General features: G+C 40.1%; 1 long non-coding RNA gene across 4 annotated transcripts in view; it reads right to left on the reverse strand.

Annotated features, from left to right (window-relative positions):
- Positions 1-23,060, reverse strand: part of LOC105463502 (uncharacterized) — a 287,881-nt gene that overhangs the window by 148,431 nt on the left and 116,390 nt on the right. For 3 of the 4 annotated variants that reach the window (XR_011620894.1, XR_011620890.1, XR_011620891.1), the window contains exon 3: positions 1,254-1,375. The exons of the other annotated variant lie outside the window; for it this stretch is intronic. This is a non-coding gene — a long non-coding RNA (uncharacterized lncRNA). The remainder of the gene's footprint in view (positions 1-1,253; positions 1,376-23,060) is intronic. 4 annotated transcript variants of the gene reach the window in all.

Raw genomic sequence — 23,060 nt, forward strand, 5'->3', positions numbered from 1 at the left:
TAATTTGGCCCTTATCATATGCCATGTTAGCTAGCTATATTTTCATATATTTCTCTTTTCCTCCTAACCAAATTTTAAACTCTTTATTCTTTCTTTCTCCCAATATACCTTGCTCCTGGCTTTCCATGTAATCAGCTAGACTGCTTGAAGAAAGTTATTGGCAACCTATAATCCACAGCTCTTTATTCCAGTTCATTAAATGGTGATGCCAGCATTGGTTTTGGGGGAAAAAATGCATTTAATTTGCTTTAGAAATACACAGAGGAATGAGGTGATTGATCTTAGCAGAAAGAAGCCAACACATGCCTGATGAAAATGTAACAGCGCTTAAAAGCAAACATGTGATTTGAACATGGAAGAACTCTAGTGAACCCCAACTATCCTCCTTGAGTGGTCAGAATTGTCTTGTTGAGTGTTCAGCCTAAGACTAGCATTTAGGATCAATCAGTACAACAAAGAAGGTAAAATCCTTTCACTTCAACTTAACCTATAAACTCACAAGCTGAGAATGGTTTCTCATTTTGGCTAGAAAAACTACATAAGGATGGTTTTGAAGGAATAGATTTATTATTAATTATAAATGCCTCATATATAGGTCCTGTGACATTTATTTTTCTGCTTCTTTGTTTAAATAAACAGTGGAGTCTCCATAAGAATTTTAATTTGTCTAAAATATTAATTAGTTAGACCTAAAAATGTTTCCCTCTTTATTACTTTCTGACATCCCTTGGAAAGAATTTTTAACCAATAGGAAAAAATTAAAGTTTATATTGGAGAACATTTTCTCAAGTCCATTTGGCTAGGTCAGTAGGTTTGGAATTTGGCAGTGCTTGTAATTTTTAATTTCACTGCACTTTGAAATTTTGCTGACTGAATAGAACTATCTAAAGGAATCAGAGAATGATTGATTATAGGAATTTTTCAAATATTGCATAAAATATGGAGAGAAAGACATCAGAGAGTAATAGTAAGTTGAAAGACAAGGGAACCATTCAGCAGATTAAACAGAATTTTAGAAAGACAGGTACTGACAAAATAGTATGAAAAGAGAGACCCAAAGAGAATTATTTTATTCCTTATGGTTATAACTGTTACTTCTTTCTTATAGAACAAAGTTAATATTTAGATGGACTAAGGGATATTTTAGTAATAAAAGTATAAATCAGGATTAAAAGTGTAAGATGAAAAGTTTGAATGATTTACAGAAATTGTTCCATGCCCTGACTACAAATGAATACAATTTTTTGCATTACCTGAAATATGAGACCATTTTCTCTCTCAATAGACATCTTCATTTCCAAGGTGGGCTTCTCAGGGGGTTCATGAACCTCATAATTTTTCACAAACTGAGAATGTCTAAGCACAATGTGACATCCTGGAGAAAGAAGATCAACCATATAGAAGTGTCAAGGGTCACATCAACATGGACTAAATCACTGTTCTAACATGTAGAATATTTTGGTAAGAAAAGATTTTGGGAGAATGATTGATTTGAATCTGAATTTCCCTGTAGACATCTTTGGAGCAAGTGCCGTTTGGCTCTGGGGAATGAGCTTCCTGTTACAAATCAAGTCTGCTCAGAAGAGTGAGCCTTCCGATAAGCATGGGATACCTACAATGTCAGAGACCACAGCAAGTGGCCAAGGAACCTACAGGTTCTCTTCAACCCCCTTCAATCACAAGCTCAAACACAAAAGTAAAGGATAAATACCATTTCCAAGGAATTTTTCTATAGGCATATTTACATGAGAAAGAAGCCTTATAGAGTAGAGAACACAAAGTAAGAATTTGCCATTGTTAAGAACTAGCCTTCACATAGCTTAAAAATTCATTCCAATTTAGCTCAACAGATCTTTTTTTCAGCCTCTACTATGTGACAAGCTTTACAGCACAATTTGAGGCTCAGAGAAGGAAGGAAATCAACAACAAAAGAGCAAGAGGAAGGGCAGTTTGCACCAGGAAATGGAGATAAAGTCAGACAAAATACAACCTGCACGGTTTGAGTCTTCCAATGGAAGATCATTGGTAGGGGTACAATGTCGTGGTCTTGAATAATTAGCTCAGAAATGCCTAATCTACCCTTTGGTTGGGACCCCTGGGCCCAGACTCCAACAATAGTCCCCTGGTGCCCACTAAGCATGGTTGTCCTCTCAAGGGAGTTAATGAGACCAAGAACAGCTTTCTCATAGCTGTGTCTGGAAACTTCATGGAGAAAAACAGGGATAATTTAAATGTGTAATAGGAAAAAGGAGGCATGAAATCAGCAATACTCTCTCAAAAGTAATTGTGACTCTGAACTACGGAAAGGGTATTTGACAATGTAACTCATGAAATGTATTAGTCAAATTAATTCAATGTGGCTCAGATATGAGTGTAGCCACATGAATGAAAATAACTAATAAGCAGGAAGAGGAAGAAAGAGGGATGTCTACGGCAAATTTGAAATAATAGCTACTAGGGTGCCAAAAAGTCTTAAGATTTGTTGGATTTTCTTTATGTCATAGGAATTACATACCCTGACTCTGTAGTATTGCCTACTGAGTATTTCTTCATGGATGTGCCTCAAGCATCTAAAACACATGTCCAAAACCAGATCCATTATTTTTAAATTCCAAAATAGAGTGATATAATTTATGTTTGCTCAAAGGTCTCTAGAAGCTCAAAGGTAGGAGAACTGACTACAGTGTAGGTGTCAAGGAAGGCTTCACAGAAGAGGCAAACCTTGAGCCACGTGTTGAATAGTGAGCAGGAGCTCACAAGGCGAATGGGTGCAGGAACAGGATTGCAGGCAGAGTAGAGCACACAGAAAGGCAAGCAGGCAGGAAGGGCATGGGGTGTTTTAAGAATTTCAAAGAATGTAGCTGGTATATGGGTGGTGATAGAAGATGCAACAGGAGAGGAAGCAGGAGTCATATTATAAAAGGCCTTTATTAAATTGAAATTGTATCCAGCAGTCAATGGAAAGTTACTGAAAGATATAAAGAAGGAGAGTTATATGGTCATATTTGTGTTCCTAAGAGATCCTTCTGGGAGCACTGTGGAGAGTGGCTCAGAGGCATGCAAGACTGACAGCCACACTCAATAAGAACTGGAATAGAGCCATGTAACTGACACTTGAGAGGCATAGGCATATGGGAGCAAGAGCACAAAGGCCGACCCTGTGGAACTTCACAAGATAGCAGAAGCTGGGAGTAAAGGAGAAGGAGCAATTAAGAATGATGCTCAAAATTCAAGCTTGTGTGAGTGGTTGGCAATGGCCCAAGGTGCCAAGGCCTCCAGCAGAAGAGAAGAAGGAGCAGGGTTTGGAATGGGGCTGGAGGCAATGAGAACTCTTTGGGACATATTGAGGTCCCAGTGGGTCTTTCTGGTAGAAACGTCAGGGAGGAAACTGGAGAGGGAGATCTGGAGAGCAGAAGAAAGGTCTTACCAGAGATAAGGATTTGGGAGTCATGGGCCTGGCTAGGGTCAGGCATGAGACTGGCAAGCACTCCTAAGTGAGACTCAAGTAAGAAGAGGGCTGAGAACAGAACTCTGGGGGCAAAAGCAGGTATGAAGCAGTCTCCTTGGGACAAGTTTGTATACAGACCCACCTCTTCACCCATAACAAACTGGCATAATCGGAAGGAGAAGAGTGTGGATAGTGGTTCCAAAAGAGGATTCCCACTCTGTGAAGTTCTGGGATTAGGAAGATGGAGCCTGGCTCTACTGTACGGGGTCTTTCAGCAACATAACTATTAGAAACTAGATGCACTTAGAAGAATGACTTTTAGGAAGCCTGTGTAAAGGCTCCCAGCATAACTGCACCACCAATGTAGGGTTGAAAGTGCTCCACATGGAACCAGAAGTGAAACCTAAAAATTAATGGATGAAATTATAATGTGTGGTGATGTGTGCAAGCTTGTGTGTACAGTCGATCCTCATTATTCACAAAGTCTGTATGTGCAAATTCACCAACTAAAAATGTATTTGTAACACCCAAAATCAACACTCGCAGCATTTTTGGTCACTCATAGGTAGGCATGGAGTGGCCAAAAAACTGAGTCCCTGACGTGCACGTTCCCAGCTGAGGTGGGACAAGCCAACGCTCTGCCTTCTTCTTTCAGCTCTCAGGCTATCTCGTCTTCACAGTCTACGCAATGCCAAGCTTTTCACATGTCTGTGCTTGTTGGTGACTTCGCTGTGTAAAACAGCCCCTAGGCACAGTGCTGAAGTGCTGTCTGGTGTTCCTAAGCACAAGAAGGCTGTGCTGTGATGTGCTTTACAGAGAAAATGCATGTGCTAGATAAGGCTCATTCTGGCATGAGTTACAGTGATGTTGGCCATGAGTTAAATGTTAACGAATCAACAACATATATTAAATAAGGTGTCTTTAAGCAGAGACACATATAAGCAAGGTTATGTATTGTTTGCTTAATGAAAATGTTGTGACCAGAGGCTCACGGGAACCTAACTGTTTCCTCTAGGAGCAATGATATTTATGGCAACCTTACAGAACATAACTACTACAAATAACAAGAATTGACAGTATAGGTATAAGGCTGGAATAAGCCAAGAACTCCTAATTTACTCAAAATGGTTTGTTATAAGCACAGAAATTTAGAGGATGGGCAGGGTGTTGAGGTTTTGTTTGGGTTTCTCAGGCCAAAACCAAAAAACAACAATGAAACAATTTGAACTGCCTGATCATTCATTGCAGTCGCATGAACTGAAGATGGAAAAGTCCATCATAGAGTCCTGGGTCCCAGCTCGCTTTATACTTGCTCTATGACCTTGGACAAGCATTTCCCCTCTCTGAATCCTCATGCCTCACCTGTGAAATGAGGCAATGACACCATATGAACTCTCAGATACCTGTCAGCTCTGCCAGTTCATGAGTCTGCAACCAGTCCCAACGCAAGAGATAGTTTGTCATGAATTATGGCTGCAGGACTCCATAAGGCTTAAGAAGAAGTATTTACTGGAAGTGCATTTCCTGCATTTTCCAGAGCAGCGTGAGGACAGAATCATTAGATTCTTGATTTAAGGATTCTGGAACTTTTATTTAGTTTTAACTTCAATGACAGAAATGAACCCAAAGGAAAACTGTAAAACTGACAGAGTAAAATAACCTCCATTATTTCAAACTTAATGTAATTAAAAATAGAAACAGCATAAAGAGAAGAGTGTCTACTTGTGATTATTTAAAGCAAATGGCTTGAGCGATCGAAGCTGGACCCAAATGATGTGCACGCCAGGCTGCTCTGAGTCCCCTGATTCTCTTTTAGGTTTTCCCAGAAGACCTCAGTATATCTCACCAACAATTGCGTGCTCCATTAAGCACTTGGCAAAGAACTGGATGGACATGTGTAACCCAGACGTTTCTGTGGAAGGTTAGTCCTCCCAGATGGAGTCTTCATCTTAAGAATGTGTGCAGGATTAAGATGTAATCCATTGCTTCAAAGAACACAATGATGCACAAAATAAAATGCTCAACTTAATTTTCCTCCAGAAGAATTCTTTAACTGTAGAGGATGCATTAATAAACAGAATCCTCTATTTAATGAAATGTCACCTCCCTTTCATCTACATTGTCAGAGGGTAACTCTAAGAAGTAATGGGAAAGTTTGAAAAGATTAAACACACACACACACACACACACACACACACGCATCACCTTGCTTTATCATATTTTTAACCCATGAGAAAATTTCCATAGCTACATGCAGGCCCATAGCTAACATCAGTGGTGGTCCCGCCACCTCCCCTTTTCCCATCTGCATCCTACTTGGAGGGGGCCTTGTATGCTTGTATCACCAGCACATAGTGATAGCAGCCAACACTCAAAACGGCAAACCTACAGACCTCACAGGCTCTGATCATGGACTTGGAGACCCTGGGCCAGGGAATCTGAAGTTCTGGGTGCTCAGAATATGGTCTGGAAGCAGACACGGGCTCTGGTTGAGCATCTCCCTTGGTTCCTCAAGCTCTTCACCCTGTGGGGTGGGACATGGCTAACCTGGCATATGTGCACCTCTCTCAAGATGCCATTTTATTCTCTCTCCACATATGATAACGCACATGCCTTTGCATCAATTTCCTAAGCAGCCTTCCAACCCTAAATGTCTCATCACATCAAAAGTGGCCCCTCTTGGAGGATCTGAAGCACAGAAATGTGTTGCAATGTCTGTGATATAGCTGTGATAAGCTCATGAAAACACACTGGAATGAACTTCTGGGGTTAAAATTAAAGTTTCTCTTATATAGAAGCAGCTGAAGTCCTAAAATAAAGAAAATCAACATTTCACTGAGAAACAACTATATACTCTTATTCACGTTCATGAAATACAGAAAAGCATAATCACTGCTCTGTCTCCGTTTAATAAACTTCCCCAGAAGCACCATGAAAGCTCTATGACCCATGCTTGTCTTTGGCACCTGGCTCAGTGTCTGGCACGTTGTGGATGATCAATAAATATTTGTTGAATAAATAAATTTAATTCATTCTTTTAATCTACAGAACTTCAGCGCCTTTATTCTAAACAATTGGTTTAATTTCAAAACCCACATAATAAAATAGACTTGCGTTTCCTATCCCATGTCTGTTTCTGTGACTGCAAATGTTTTTAATCTTAAGAAATGCATGTAGCCACATGGTGTGGCATTGTTTACTCAGCTATTCTTCATTATGAGAACTCACTTTACTTATGCAGTACTCTTCCAAAGATTATGTGAGCTTTCAGCTTTTGGCTTCAGGCAACAAACTGGGCCCTGGTAGCAGCAGCAATGAGGAGACAGTCACCAGTCAGAAGGACCCAGGAGAGTGAGGAGACCCTGTCACCACCTTTCCTTCAGAGCATCTTCACGACATGGCATCTGTTGGCATCAACCAAGATCCACGGCCTTTCATGTCTGTTTACTTTGCTCCTGTCATCTTTTCCTCTCTACACTTCATGGCAGTCAGACACCTACACACCAAGCCAAGTAACTGCTGCAGCAGAGGCAAGAAGACTCTTGAGCCAGCTAGGATCTGGGGAACAGTGGAAAGGTAGGATCTGTTGGGTTGCTTTGCCCAAGATAAAAGGCATTAAAAGCATTTAGATATTTTTTAGTTGATACTTAGAGTGCCACGATGAAAGTTAACATCTATGAGAAAGGTATTTTTAAAATTACAAATTTTAGTTATGAGATTTGTAATCACACTGTGATTGTGTTTTGTTAGATGAAAAGAAGTAAGGTACAAAACTACATACCCTCAGGGCTGGTGGTCAGTCCAGATGTGCTGGTATGGCCAACCTGGCCTAGTACTAGTGAATAGTGTCCTCCTGCTGCACTGGCCCATCCTCAAGGGTCCCTCGACCATCCCCACCATCCAACCACTGAAGGGTTACAGTGGATCAGTGCCTCTGATACACAGGTCATTCAACATTTTAAATATTACTGAGTATGATCCTATTTTTTAACAAATATATACGTGTGTGTGTGTGTGTGTGTGTGTGTGTGTGTGTGTGTGTGTGTGTAAAGAGAGAAAATACACCAAAATGCATGGCAGTGATTATACTGAAAGCTGGAATTGTGAGTGATTTTTATTTTCTTCCTTCTGTTTGCAGGGTTTCCATGATTTTCTACAGTAAGCATATATTGCCATTATGGCAACAGGAAACAAGAACAGGACTGTTATTTTTTAAAAGAGAGAGAGGCTCTTCAAAGAAAATAAATCATCCCACTATTCACTCATACCTAATTCATTCCTGGTAGCAATTTACTAAATTGCATATGCACTAAGGTTAATAAATAAATCTGGGTGACTACTATGAACACAGCATACGGAATGCCAAGTAATATAAAACAGGACCTCTGTCGAGGAGTTCACGATCTAGTTTGGTGCTAAGACACATCACATCTCTCTCTCACACACACACACACACACATACACAGCTCTTCCAATCTTTCTTCAAATATCATGGTCCCCAGGAGGCCTACCCTGACCATTGTGCTTAACACTGCAGCCCCACCTCCAACTGGGCACACTGGCTTCTCCTTACCCGGCTCTAATCTATCTTTCTCCATACCACATAGCACCTCCTGCAAGAGCCCTGAAGCAGCAGTACAAGCCAGTGTATTTTCAGCGCCCACTGAAGCTATAGGCTGTCAGGAGAGGCAAAAGGAACAGAGACCTAAATGCTGCCAAGAAAGTGCTATGGAGGAAGGTAGGACAAAGAGCTGAGGAGGAAACAGTCAGGCTTGAAAGAATTAGTTTACCTAATCCTCAAGTCCCTAATCTGGAGGGATAAATGAAAGACCACAAACAACAAGCCAATTTTTTTTTAATTGAAGGGCACTTTAGTCATCAGAGTAACGACCTCACTTCATTGCAATTTCAGGTATAGGGAAATTTAATCCTATAATTCTAGTGGATACAAGCTAAGGTTCTCTAACCAAAAATTTGACCTGGACTTGAATTTGGGCTTCACATATGTTATCTCTGTGACCTGGAGAAGGTTACTAACACCTCTAAGCATCAGTTTCCCCACCCACAGAATGAGGATAATAGCAGAGCCCACTGTAAGGGATTGAATGACAGGGTGATTGTGGAGCCCTTCACTCAGTGCAGTGAAGAAAGCCAGTGCCTGACTTGGTGAATGGGGCTTTATTGAGAGGGGAGGAGCACAGACCTGACGCTGGGCAAGTGCAGTTCTGCATGCTGGTCCTCTCCCTCCCTCTGCCTTAGAAGGGGCAGGTGTGTAGAAGTGGACTGAGCTGTCTCAGTGCAAAGCTGTAATGACACAGCATGCAGAGGCAGTCCCATTATCTGCTGCGGTATAACACATGCATCTTTACTAACTCCCACCTCCTCCCCTCCTGGGAGAGCCTTCCTTTGTTTTGCCAGTCCCTATAATCTCACTGTGCATGGTTGACACATGTTAGCAGGGCTAGCGACGAAGGTTGAGCAGACTCACACGCTCAGTGAGTAAAGACGTCCTCTGTGTCCCAGGGACATGGAGAAATCCAATTGCAAAGAGCTCTGCTTTCCTCCTACCCCCACATTTGCAGAATATCCCTGGAAGTGCTCAGTCTGTGGAAAGAATCACCAAAGTGACAACGTTCTCCTTCAGCTATTCAGGAGATCTTCAAAAGAGTCATTTTGCTCTGAAAGGGGGAAAAAGCCTCCTTAATCATACCACGCTATGAGGGATGTGTCTGGGGTTGAGGGAGCTTCAAATGTCCTTAAGAGACAGTTTTAAGGTCACACAGAAGAAGGTAGTAGTCTTTTCAAGGGGTCAATTTGACCCTAACACCCAGGTCTCAGTGTTTTCCTAAGCAAGACACCACTGTTGGCAGTCCTCAGAGACATGATCAGAACACATGTTCCACAGATTTCTTGAAATCAGTTTCCCCTCTGTGGGACAACAAAGATCAACGATCTTCTTTGGCCCAAAGGGGAATGGTTGCTTGTGGCGTCATGCCACATGTGTTAGCATCTTCTCTGTCCTCCCTGTGCTTTGGATACAGGACTGTAATCTTGTGGAACATTTATATTACACAGTGCCACAGTCGATCATTTAGAAAATAAATTTTACTCCTACTTTTGCACGGCCCCTCAGGTGACACATCACCTAGTCACTACAGCCTGCATATTCATCTTGTCTATGTCTTTTTAATCCACGCAAAACCCAAAAAATATCATGAATCTAAAACTAAAAGAAACAATTCTCATTTCCTGGCCCTAGAACTAAATGCATTTTTTAACCCAATTTTGAACCAAGGCTCTTTTCTAAGCTCTCTTGAATCTATCTAAAGCAGAACCAAATCTAGTTTCCTGATTATTAATTTGGAACTAAACTAGAATTTTATTTTATCGTATTCTATGTATGTATGTATTTATTTATTTGAAATGGAGTCTTGCTCTGTCGCCCAGGCTCGAGTACAGTGGCATGATCTCAGCTCACTGCAACCTCCGTCTCCCAGGTTCAAGTGATTCTCCTGCCTCAGCCTCCCTCCTGCCCAGCTACTATTGGGATTACAGGCACGCACCACCACACCCGGCTAATTTTTGTATTTTTAGTAGAGACAGGGTTTCACCATTTTGGCCAGGCTGGTCTCAAACTCCTGACCTCAAGTGATTCACCTGCCTCAGCCTCTCAAAGTGCTGCGATTACAGGTGGGAGTCATTGTGCCTGGCCTTAAACCAGAATTTTTTAAACTCTTCTCTAGCCTGGGTGACACAATGAAACCTCATCTCTACCAAAAAAAAAAAAAAAAAAAAAATAGCCAGGCATAGTGGTGCACGCCTATAGTCCCAAATCCTTGGGAGACTGAGGTGGGAGGATCATTTGAGCCCAGGACACCAAAGTTGCATTGAGCTATGATGGCACCACTGCACTCCAGGCTGGTCAACAGAGCAAGACCCTATCTCAAACAAAACAAAACAAATCAGAACTCTTCTCTGAACAAAATGTGCCCCAAACCAACTCTTCATGCCATTTGATTAAAGCAGTTATGAAACATCCTGGTGTCACATGCTTCTTTTGGAGACAGTGGGGCATGGAGGCCTGAAAACAATTTGATATTACTGCAATAAAAAGTACAACAGTGGTGGAAGATGGAACTTTAATCCACTGCTCAAAGTTTAGTCAGTGATCTGCAATAAATCAGACTAGATATCCTCAGTAGTAATATGCCTCATTTGGGTAACATCAGAAATAGGTCATGAGTCAACACCAGGTAAGTCCATCAGAGGCCAGACACAGGCAAGAGTAAGGATCCAGTGAAAGTTGCGGGCTGGGTGGGCAGGAATGAGCCAGGCAGATTATGCAAGAGGCCAACTGAGGCAGGATTCAAGAGACTGGACCAGGAACCTGGAAGCTAGCAGGAAATTGAGGAAGAAAGAATACATGGTAAGAAAGTCATCAAAAAAGGATCAATGTCCAAAAAGACCTTAATAATGATGGGACATTCTCTGGTTACTGAGAAGATGAGAGCTGAATGGCCTAGCCAGGATAACTTAGGCTGAGGTTCCAGGAGATGACTGTCACAGTTTTCTAAAGTGTAGCCTAACCCACAACTGGGCTTCTGGAAAATATGTATACCCCATATATAGCATATGCACTTGCATGCTTTTGTATGAATGAGTTCCTGCAGATCTGAGGTATAGGTTTGCTATTATTTTCTTATGTGTATGATGTACAGCTCACTCAGACAAGAATAAGTCTTGTAAGATAATGTCTCTAAGTGCTGCTCTATTCACCATAGCAAAGACATGGAATCAACCTAGGTTCCCATCAGCAAATAATTGGGTAAAGAAAATGTGGTACATATACACCATAGAATCCTACACAATCATAAAAAATAATGAAATCATGTCCTTTCCAGCAACATGAATGCAGTTGGAGGCCATTATCCTAAGCAAATTAATGCAGGAACAGAAAACCAAATACCACACGTTCTCACTCATAAGTGGGAGCTAAACAATGGGTACACATGGACAATAAAGATGGCAACAGTAGACACTGGGGACTCCAAAAGGGAGAGCAGAGGGAGGAGGGCAAGGGCTAAAAAACTACCCACAGGGTTTCCATCCTTCTACTTATGTGATGGGATCATTTGTACCCCAAACCTCAGCATCCCGCAATAAACCCATGTAACAAACCTGTACATGTACCCCTGAATCTAAAATAAAAGTTGAAATTTTAAAAAATAAAAGAAATGCTGCTGATTTGGGTTTTTTCCCCTTTTGACATTAGACTCTTGACTCTGATAATCAGAAAAATACCACCTGGTATTTCTCTTTAACACTACTGGAAGGGTTCTTTAATCCTAAACTTAATATGGGTAACCAAAGGATATTTTCAGACCAACATGAAATCTAATCTTCTTGCATCTCCATACCCAAGCATAACACACATGCAGAAGGTTCTGGTACCAAGCTGGCTCAAATTCGCTGAGGAGCAGCTAAAGAAAAGTTGTGATGTCATTGGGATCCTTTTCTGGATGTCTCACATATTCTTGTCCCCAAAGAGGGGTTTGTCCTACACAATTATTTTTCTGGAATCACATTTCAGATCAAATCTCCTACCTGCTCAGAAAGAAGTCAATGATCGCCCACTATCAATTAGAGAAAACCCATACTCTGGTATACCTTTGGGTTTCTTTTCCACTATCACCTTCCATAGATCTTTCATATTAGCCATGCAGAGCTACTTGCTGTGTTCAGCCAGATCTCACTCACACTTTCCCACCTGTATGCTTTGCTCAGGCAGTTCCTCAGCCTGGAATATCCATTTCCCATTCTGTTCCCTGGGTTTAAGTCCTACCTATCCCAAATCATAAGCCCTTCGCTTGACTATTACTAGTTCCTAGCAGCTTAATCCCTTGAATTATAATTTGCAACACTACTCCAGTAACTTTTCTGCATGCCCTGCCTTTGGGTCAGATGATCATACTCAATTCACTCCCATTTAGTTTTGAGGAATTTGTCAATTGTATAGCACTCTCAGGGAGGAGCACTTAACGTGGACAAATGCCAAAATGAGAGTGAAAGAGATAATACACTTTTACAATCGTTTGAAAGTGTTGTGTTTTGAACGTGTCAAGTTAGGGACGTGTCTCAATGACACACACATCTCCACTCAAAAATTCAAAGCTCAAAAAGCATTCTTGCAGATGGAGGAAGAATGTGACTTCAAGGGAAAAGTACCAGGAAGTTTTTAGGGGTGATGGAACTGTTCCATAACCTGATTATGGTAGTTGCAACCCAAATCCAAAAATGTGTTAAAATTCATATAACCGAACACAAAATGAATGAAAAAGCCCATTTTACCATATCATTTTTTTTATTATTAAGTGTTTTGCCAGAGAAGTTAACTACACTTTATTAGCCATTATTTTTCCGAAAACAGGGTCAACCAGGGTCTGATTTTGCATTCACTCACTCCAAGGAGATAAACAGTATTTGTTGTGTGTTGGGGAGAAAGAAGAGGGGGCTGGGAGAAAGAAAATGTTTTATGCCAAACAATACTGTGCAGTTTTAAAACTTGGGCCCTTAGTATATGTAGCACCAGACTTAATTTGCAATTTCCTTTCTCACATACCTTAAAACAAGACCTTAATACAAATATAACATGCAGATTTTATATACAGCTTTTCTTCACCTGACCTAGACCTTTATATTTATTTTCATTCATTATTTCTTATCTAATTAGTTTAGTTATTTCAACTAAACCTGCTGCAGGTGATGCAGGCAATTTGTTTCAGAGCCATAAAACTATACGTGCTTTTATTGTTACTACAGGTTTCCAAAGTATGCAGTAATTTCATTATTTGCCTGACATGTTTTATCAGGTTAATAATTCATTTCTATATTATTCATGGTTTGATGACTATGGTAAAATCTAGATATGTGAATGATACATTTTCTAACATAGTATCTTTTCTGTTGTTTCTTTACATTAATCTAATTTCCATCCTCACCTAATTCTATAACAATCCTAATTGAAACCCACGAGGGGTAGTTAAAATTCAGGCTCAACTGAAAAAGGATTTAAGTGAGTTCTTAATGGAACCCAGAGACCTGCCAAATTTAAAAGCTGCCTAATTCCTAGCCAGGTTATAAAAGACTTTCAACAGTAGAAAGGTGCAGCCCAGAATCTCCGCGGATCTTACCATGCTCCATGGTGGCCAGGCCAAGTTTTGAGATTTTTGTTGTTGGTTCTGTTCTTTTTCTCTTCAAAAAAGCAAAAACAAACACAGTGTAAAAACTTTCCTCATAACTTCCTAAAAAGCACTTTTTCTCAGCCAGGTTATATACATTGTATGTTTTATGATATGTCTCTATTTTGCATAACAGCCATTAAGGTGCAAAATCAACAACAAAAATGATGAAAATGTGGAGTTTGGAAAATTCTTAGCAAAATGCTCATGCAGAATTAATTTCTATACTTAATTAATATACCCTTTGCAAATGAAGTCACTGGGCTTTAGAAGGATAAGATTCTAACTTAAATCTCAAAAAAAAAAAAGAAAAAAAGTTTCTGATAAAGATGAAATTATTACCTCAGTTCTCTGCTTCATTTAAAATTGCTTTAATGGAGGGCAATTTGACCTAGGGAAAATTTAACACTGGCCAGCCTAAAATCAAAAATCAATATACAAAAATGGGGGAAGGGCAGCTTTTTCCAATCACTCACATCCAAACTTTCGCAGCTTTAAAAGTACTTGACCATTTTCTCCAATTCTGGTACAGTACTTTTCTTTCTCGAGGAAAGAAATTTAATGGTTAGATACAAGAATCCTCTTCCGTGACAAATAATTGTGTCTTTCCCGGATTTCTTCTAACAATTTCTCACTGGAAATTTTTAGATAGAAAGTTTGAGGAAATTCCTGCCCAGAAAGGAATATAACTATGGAAACTTTAAAACTCAGTTTCACAGTATACCATGCAACTAATCACCACATACAAACAAGAGAGAACTTTCTTCAGTCAAGACATTGCAGTCGTATAAAGCACAATGATGAATCATCATGGTAAAGTAGAGGTTATATTTGGGGCCTCTTTTCTGTTGTTGCCACCCCAGATAGCTAGCATACTGCTCTGTTAGAGAATATGAGACTCAGTCATTGTCAGTTCAGAAACCAGCCATGAAGCGTGTCCCATGTCCATCACCTAGAAGGAACCAGACTAGGCAACAGAACTGAGAGGGGCTGTCTCGTTTGATTCTCTTTTCCAGCGTTCTGCGTGTGACTGTCACTGGGTGATATGGTTTGGCTGTGTCCCCACCCAAATCTCAACTCAAATTTTAATCCCCATAATCCCCACATGTCAAGGGAGGGATCTGGTGGGAGGTGATTCGATCATTGGCAGTTTCCCCCATACTATTCTCCAGATAGTGAGTGAGTTCTCATGAAATCCGATGGTTTTATAAATGGCAGTTTCCCCTGGGCTCTTCTTTCCTTCCTACTGCCTTGTGAAGAAGGTACCTTGCTTCCCCTTTGCCTTCTACCATGATTGTAAGTTTCCTGAGGCCTCCCCAGTCCTGCAGAACCACGAGTCAATTAAACTTCTTTCCTTTATTAATTACTCAGTCTTGGGTAGTATCTTTGTAGCACTGTGAAAACAGACTAATACACTGTGGGGGTGCCAAAATGGTTTCTTCTGGCAGACTCTCATATTTTCTTAGCCTGACAACAATCATCTCATTATTACTGACCCATTATCATAAGAATAAAGCCCGCTTTAAACTGTTGTTTCCCACAGAGGTGATGGATTCGTGCAACTCCATGCAAATTCTCCTGGGCTTATTTGTGAGTAACTGGTAGAGAAAAGGCATAAGCTATGGCCAAAGAACAGGGCAAAACAGGTGACCTGTGTGGAGATCAAACCCATAGTCTTGTTAGCACATTCTACACCTAACCCCTCTGAGAGGCCTCAGGGAACTGAATAGAAGATAACAGTACTAAGACTCGGTCATCAAGAAAGACAAGGAGCTCGGGAGATGAACACAAATGAATAGGTACCTGATGTGGAGAGTAACCAACTATGTCTTTGGGAGATAACATGGATATTAAACGGATGATTAAATCTTGTCAAGTATATAATAGTTCTGTGAATGTTAAAATCTTTATTTTTGAAATTAAGTCAAGAATTAATCATATAGCCATTTTAAATAAAACACACACACAAACTCTGAAAGTGTCTTTGCCTCAACTAACAGCAGTTAGAACACTTTTCTAATTACTTAATTAATAAGGAACTCAAAATTAACTTTTAAAACTAAACTGCTAGAGTTATTTTTATGCCTTGATGTTTATATTTCAAGCAAACAAGTCTTTGGACATAAATTTTCTTTTGGAATTGCCTCAGTTGTCTGCTTTGTTGTGTCGGCATGGTGTTGTTGAAAGGGAACTTGGTGATTCTCCACTTCAACCCTCAACTTTTTTCTTTTATAGAATGAGAGGACTTGGATGGCTATGCACTCTGGTGAAGGAGGACCAAAAGCTTGAGCACAGCATCTGACTTCCAAGCTGGTGCTCACTGCACTACAGCAAGCTGACTGCACTGATTTATAGTAAATTAACAAAAGAGAGGGAAAAGGAGACAAATCTATCCTTTGACTTGACTACTATGAGAATGTCATTTTATTCTTTCACGGTTTCTGTAACTCAGATCACAGATAGATCCATCCATGCCTGTTCAGCTTGAAGTCAAGAATATGTGGCAGTTTACTTGAGAAATAGAAGCAGCATCAAAATAGATATTGGAAGTGTTTACTTTACAAATAATATCTTAAGTTAAAAATTGAATAATAGCTGGGGATCCATGGTCCTTTAGCTCAGTCATCCCTTCAACGTTTCTGAGAGGAATGCATGTTCAGAAAGGAAGACCAAGAAAATTCACATTTATTACCCAGAGACTTTGCACCAAAGCCCATGATAGTTCCACTTATGTCAAGGCCAGAGAAGGATCAAGTGGCCTCTTACCCCTCTATTGCCCCAGCCTACGCTGAAGTCTCCTCTTCATCTTATCACTCTGATGACAACCAAAGCTTAGTCCAAGGAAATGTGCTAAGGGAAATGAAGGAAAAGCAAGAATTTGCCTGTGGGGCCTAGGACTCGTCTAACTTCCTTCCACAAGGCCTCTTTAGGAAGGAAAAGTCTAAAACAAAGCCAACACAAGTTCAGACCCTCAACTCATTCTCCAATTACACCAAAGCTCCACAGCCTTGTACCGGGCCAATATCCTTGACCCTGATTCATTCTTATCAGATCTCCTCCCCTTGACTTGCCCTAGGGAAGAAAAAGCAAATGCAAAACCTTGTGCTCCCACTAAAATCAAATCCTGCATTGAACTCTGTATAGTGTAAACACATTCCAACGGAGACCAGATTTAAATAGAAGCCTACACGCTAGACACCCAGTATCACCTCCCCCCAATTGTAATTGATAGAAAGTATCCCTGACTGCCTTCAGACAGCCATTTGCTTTTGCTCAGGCATAGGAGATGAAGAGCATCTACCCTCTCTGCAAATATATAATAAAATCCTTTACCTGATCTGAGAACCCTGAATTTTTGTCCTAATTTTCTCAGCCCCCAGAACATCCATTTGAAAGTGGGAAAAGAAATTTAGTTCAAATCACTGGGGAAAAGAAATATAGTTTAAACCACTGAGGAAAAAAAAAGACAACAGCAACAACTACAACTGCAATAAAAAATAAAGCCCTCTTATTCCTTCTCCTGGATTGCAGTTTACTTTCAATCTTCCTTTGTTAGCCTTAGTGTATTTTGGCCTCTGTCTCCCACAGGAGTTCAAGCTCCCATGATACCGTGAAAGACTAAACAAGGAGCAATAGTCAATAGGGTCAACACGTGCCACTTGGTCCAGAGGGCATTTGGCCAGGTTCCGTCCTCCCCTCTCACACAAACCCACTCTTACTTCCTGAAACCTTTTTCTATTCATGCTTAGATCCATTTGGGGGAAATTTTCTGAGTAAAAACTGGATTGCATCTCGTTAGGTCTGGTGGTTCTTTGCTTGACAGGGAGGAAAGCCAATATATAAATAGTCTCTCTTTGCCCATTTTCTGTAAGAAAAGTTATTTTATGGCTGGGTGCAGTAGCTCACACCTGTAATCCCAGCACTTCAGGAGGCCAAGGTGGGTGGATCACCTGAGGTCAGGAGCTTGAGACCAGCCTAGCCAACATGGTGAAACCCCGTCTCTACTAAAAACACAATAATTAGCCACGTGTGGTGGTGGGTGCCTGTAATCCCAGCTACTCAGGAGGCTGAGGAAGGAGAATCGCTTGAACCTCGGAGGTAGAGGTTGCAGTGACCTGAGATCGTGTCACTGCACTCCAGCCTAGGCAACAGAGCAAGACTCTATCTCAGAAAAGAAAAAAGAAGAAAGAAAGGTGATTTCTCACTTTACAAGCTCCACCATTGTAGAGTAAAAGCCCATATGGTTTAGGTTCTGCGTTTGTATGGGTCATGTTGGCTCTGTGGCCCACCAACGGTTGCTGCTATCTGAGGGAAAGGGCAACTTCATTATTTGCCCTCAATATGTTGTTACAGGTGGACCAGATTTTGCCTCTTGCAGCCCCAGAAGAGCAAGAAAACTTCATTTAGATTTCACATTAATGATGGATAGCCACTGAGTCAAGTGTGGGACCAATCATATAATGCAATCTGGACATTATTTGGAAGAATTGAATCCTTGAATCCAGCCTATTCACATAAAGAATTGTCTATTTCCCTGTCTGATTCATTGGCTGCCATTACTCACATGTCTCAGAAGAGTTATAGTTTAACAAACTTTTTCGATTCGTGAGATACAAGTACATTAAAATCACCAAGATGGCCATCTTTCCTAAGAGCTGAAATAACCCTTTTTACCCCATTGGTAGACTCTTACCCATTTTCAACTTAGGGGAAAATTTCTTACTGGCTGCCTTTTTCTAAGTGGTAGAGCTGAGAACAGGACCCCAATTTCCTGGCTCTTGTGTTCCTCTTGGTTTTAGAATTACATACACACTTTCGGTGTGCCTCTTTGGCTCCAGCTATGTTATTAAACTATTATTACCTAACAATACTCCCATTAATCACCATGACAGATGGAAACCAGCCCTGGTCGTGTTCTCTGAACTCAATGTCAAACAGTCCCAATGCTAATGGAGATGACGCCAGCCATGAATTAGCTCTAAAAGCTTCTGTTTATCCCTCCACCCCTTTTCTTATTACTTTTCATTGCAATGCCTTTTTCTTGTCACAAGACTCCATACTTCTATATGGAACGACTCCTCGTGGAATTCTGAGAAATGGTTTTCTGTTGACAGACAGCATATAATGATGATAAACGATGGACAAGTCAGCAGTCTAAAAATTGTTATTCCCCTAGCAGCACACTTCCAAATACATGGTGTATTTCTACAGGCTTAAGCAGCAGAAAGCTGCAAACCTGGAAAAAATTCTCCATTCAGCCTCCTTTCACAGACTAAGGAAAAGAAGTGATACTAAACAGAAAATGTAAATCACCTGTAAGGTAATACGCCCCAAATGATGCCTTAAAGTGTTGAAGGTACATAAACAGTTTCTTTACAAAAGAGCTTTGTCCTGATTTAACTATGAATGGGAATGTTGGTTCTCCTTGCTTCCTCTGAATAAATTACAGTTTGTAGTAAGAGTGCTACATAATAGTGAATGTCTTCCTCTGGAAAGATGCATATACTTTTTAAACTTTTAGTTGAAAGCTATTTAACATCCTACCTCTTAAGAAACTACTAGATATGTAATTCCTCACAACTAACAGGTTATTAGAAGAAAAAAATGTATATGATAAAGATGCATTTTAGCAGCCCAGAAAAGCATAGGACAATTAATTAAACTTCCTCTACAGCTCACATTGAAGGATGCTAAAAACATTTCAAAAGATGGCATTTCATAGTCTTGTTGGATGAAAATTTTCTACTTCACTGATCCCACTGAGAGAGAAAAAGAGAAAGTATCATGAAAGAGGAAGAGGACACTCCAAAAGTCGCGGCTGCTGTTGCTATTGACATCACTATTGATATCTTGCTATTGATTGATTCAGTTACTAAGTACCATAGGCCAAACACAGCTTTGAGGTCCAGTACAGTAGCCACTAGCCACATGTAATGATTTAAAAATTAAATTAATTAAATTAAATAAAACGTCAACTTCAGTTTTTAGTACAGTAGCCACATTTCAAGTGTTCAGTAGGCACATATGACTAGGGGCTGCCATATTGAATAGTACAAATGAGAGAACATCATGAGTTCACTTGAACAGCACTGGCAGAGAGTAATCATTTATTTATCCACTCTGTAAACAGTTGTTGAATGCAGTGGTCACCAAAAGAAAGTTTGTGCACTCAAGGAATTTACATTCTACAAGAGGCAGACAGACAAGAAACAATGAGACAAATAAATGGACAAGATCATTTTACCTAGCATTAATTAAATACAATTAGGTGATAGGGTAGACAGTTGACTGGACTGGAGGTGGGGTGGAGATGGGGGCTAGTTTTAATTTTTTAGTTTAGTTTTAATTAGGTAGCCACTGAAGCCCTCATTTAGGAGGTAACAATAAGCAGAATGTCAAATGACAAGAAAGAGGCAGCCATGGAAATCCAGGGACAGGGCATTCCATTCAAAAGCAAAAGAAAGTGCTCAGGCCTTAATGTAGGAAGCATCTGGAGCACTCAAGGCACAGGAAGAAGGCAAGCTGGCTGACATGTAGACAGATGCATGGTAGGAGGTGACATCAGACCTATCAGCATGAGCTGGGTCCAGTAGGGCCTTGCCAGTCATGAGAGAGGGTTCAGATTTTATCCTTCAAGGAACCAAATTATCACTCCCTTCAACCTCTAAGTTTAGAAAATATGCTTTGAAAAATAACTCATTCTGTTATTTCTCACCAAAAGAGATTGCCCACTGAACTATATACTTAAAAATTATAAAGATGGTAGAACTTATTTAAAAAAAAAAAAAACAATTACCATCAAAAGCATGGACCAGATTTGCAGGCAACTGCTGCTAGGAATAATCAAACCTTATACTTATTCAGCACTTGCTCTGTAAGTCATGCAGAATTTTATGAACATCTCATGACTTCCTCTAACATCTTTTAAGTATCAGTATAGTTCATAGAGAACGAGTAACTACAAAAAATAAAAAATAAAAGACAGAGTGAATGGCTTAGAAGCAAACTCCACACCAATAGCTCAGTGCTTGACATTGTACAACTCGCAAGACCACCCAGATAAATAGCAGAATCACCCTTCCCATTTACAAGAGAAAATACGATTATTTGCTTCAGTTAGTAACAAAATAAAAATAGACTCATATATTTCAGCGATGGAAGGAAACCTGTCAAATCCCTTTTTTACAGTTGAGGAAATTGAAGAGAAAAGGTAAGTTACTTTTCATTGGCACATGGCAAAGGGTTTTCTACTATTATGTAGATGAATTAATCATTTTTAAAATGAGGTAAAATGGTTTTATTCATGAACTAAGCAAGTACACGTGCACGTTAGGGATGAAATTGATTGTTCAAAACTCTTTCATGAGCACACTCTCTGTTTCACCTTTTGTTCTGAGTCTGTGAGCTCAGATAGTACTCTCATACTTCGGCAGACGTGAGGCTGCCAGACAAAGTGCTCTGAGAGTGCAGGTAAGTGTGAGAGGATAGAGTAGACACCAAAGGGACCCCTGGATTTCACCGAAATCTCGAGGAACAGAAGATTCACTGGGGACACAACTGCCTGTTGGTAAAGAGCCGATCACTTTGTCCCCAGTGAATCTTCTGTGTTTCTCACAGTTGGACGTGTACACAGGCAAAGGCGATCCTTATTAAAATCTTCCCAAGATACACAGACGGGTCCTGCCTACCACTGATCTTGGCCTCCACAAAAAATGGGGGTTTAAAAAAAAAAAACATGCAAAAGTGAGTTTCTACCTTATTTCTCTTTTCTCCTTCTCTCCTGACAGTGTCTTGCACAATCAAACCTCAATGCTTCCTTCATTTTCCTTTTCAACAGAGGGGCTAATTACTGTTCAACTTTTAGCATACTTCTTACACTGGCTATTTCTTTTTTCAAGCATTTTATACAAAATGCCCAAGTTTTGAAATTACAGAAACCTAAAGTAAATAAGAAATACTTTTTCTGCTTTTAAGAAACCTTGTTCTAATTAGGTGGTTCCTTTTGAGGTCCAGATGCTAAGTTGGAAAGTTTTTTGTTGTTTTTTTTCCCTGAAAGCGTAAGATGTAACAAAGTTACGATTTTTGGAACATTTTCTATGTCTGAGTCCTTGTAATGTTTGTTACCCGGCTACTGCTTGTGGAGAATGAGCTGAAAGAGATTGTGGAGGGTACATGGTTAATGACTAAAGTAACAAGACCTAAAAGACAGGAACCCTGACCCTTCCACAGGCTAAGTGGCTAGGCCGGGTCATGAGGTAAGACGATCATGTCTTCAGGCTTCTGGTCTCCCTCGCTAAAACAAAGATGACACTGACCATTAGTTAATGACTAGAGTGATGTTTGTGCACAAAACATAAATTAAGATCTTTAGAAATATTATGAAATAGATAAACACATCAACTGAATTAGCTCTTCCCACTTCTTTGCAAAATATAATTAATCTCTTCTAGAGAAGCCATTAGGAACCGTAAACATGATCTAAGTGAGAAATCATAGATTAGGGGTGAAAAAACATAAAGTGTTGATTGCTCAATATTTCTAGGGAAGGGTACTGGGCTGCAGAGAGCCAGATGGATTCCAGTTAGGACTGACTCTGGCAACTGAGGATTACTGCCTGTTGGTAAAGAGCAGACCAAAAGAGAAGCAGCACCTCAGTGCAAATCATACACATGTGTATGATGTCAGACCCAGAATTGGAGTGGCCAGAGACAGCAGACCCCCAAAATCTAAGTAGATTATATCCACAGACTCTGGACAAAAACAGAATAGCCCACATAACCAATCAACCCTCTAACATATCTAACATACTGAGAGCAATGCCACTGGAACTCTTGAAATGGTGAGAGAAACACAAGCTGTCTTGCTATACATAATTTTATCCACAACAATTTATTATTTTCAAAAAAAGATGGCCACAGAATGCACCTTACAATAAATCCAGTAGAAATCATCCCTTTTTTGCAAAGAGTACCTAGTGCTAATAATCCCAAATTAAAATGTAGGAGCATAATGAACAGTCATCATCATCATAATATATCTTCCATCACAAAACATTTCACCAAAATCATTCTTGTCACAAGCCCTAAAATCCTGATGTCTGGACAAAGACATAAAATATAGTCTAGTCCCAAGTTTAATATTTTCCGCAGAGGATGTGGTTTTATTTGTTGTTAATCCCAACTCTTGCTGGAACACACTTTTCTAATTCGTCCAGATAGTTGTCAACATGTTGCCCAAGTTGCCCTTTCCTTCCTGGGCTGCTGTTCCTTGTGGTATTTTGCAATAACTCATAAATGACTTGCCTTGCCACTATCTCTGCTCTAAAAAGCAAACTGCATTTTTCTGTCTGTTTTGGAAAAAATAAAATTTTTTCA

This window comes from Macaca nemestrina, chromosome 3 (genome assembly GCF_043159975.1).
Source record: "Macaca nemestrina isolate mMacNem1 chromosome 3, mMacNem.hap1, whole genome shotgun sequence".
In the NCBI taxonomy this organism is placed as follows: domain Eukaryota; kingdom Metazoa; phylum Chordata; class Mammalia; order Primates; family Cercopithecidae; genus Macaca; species Macaca nemestrina.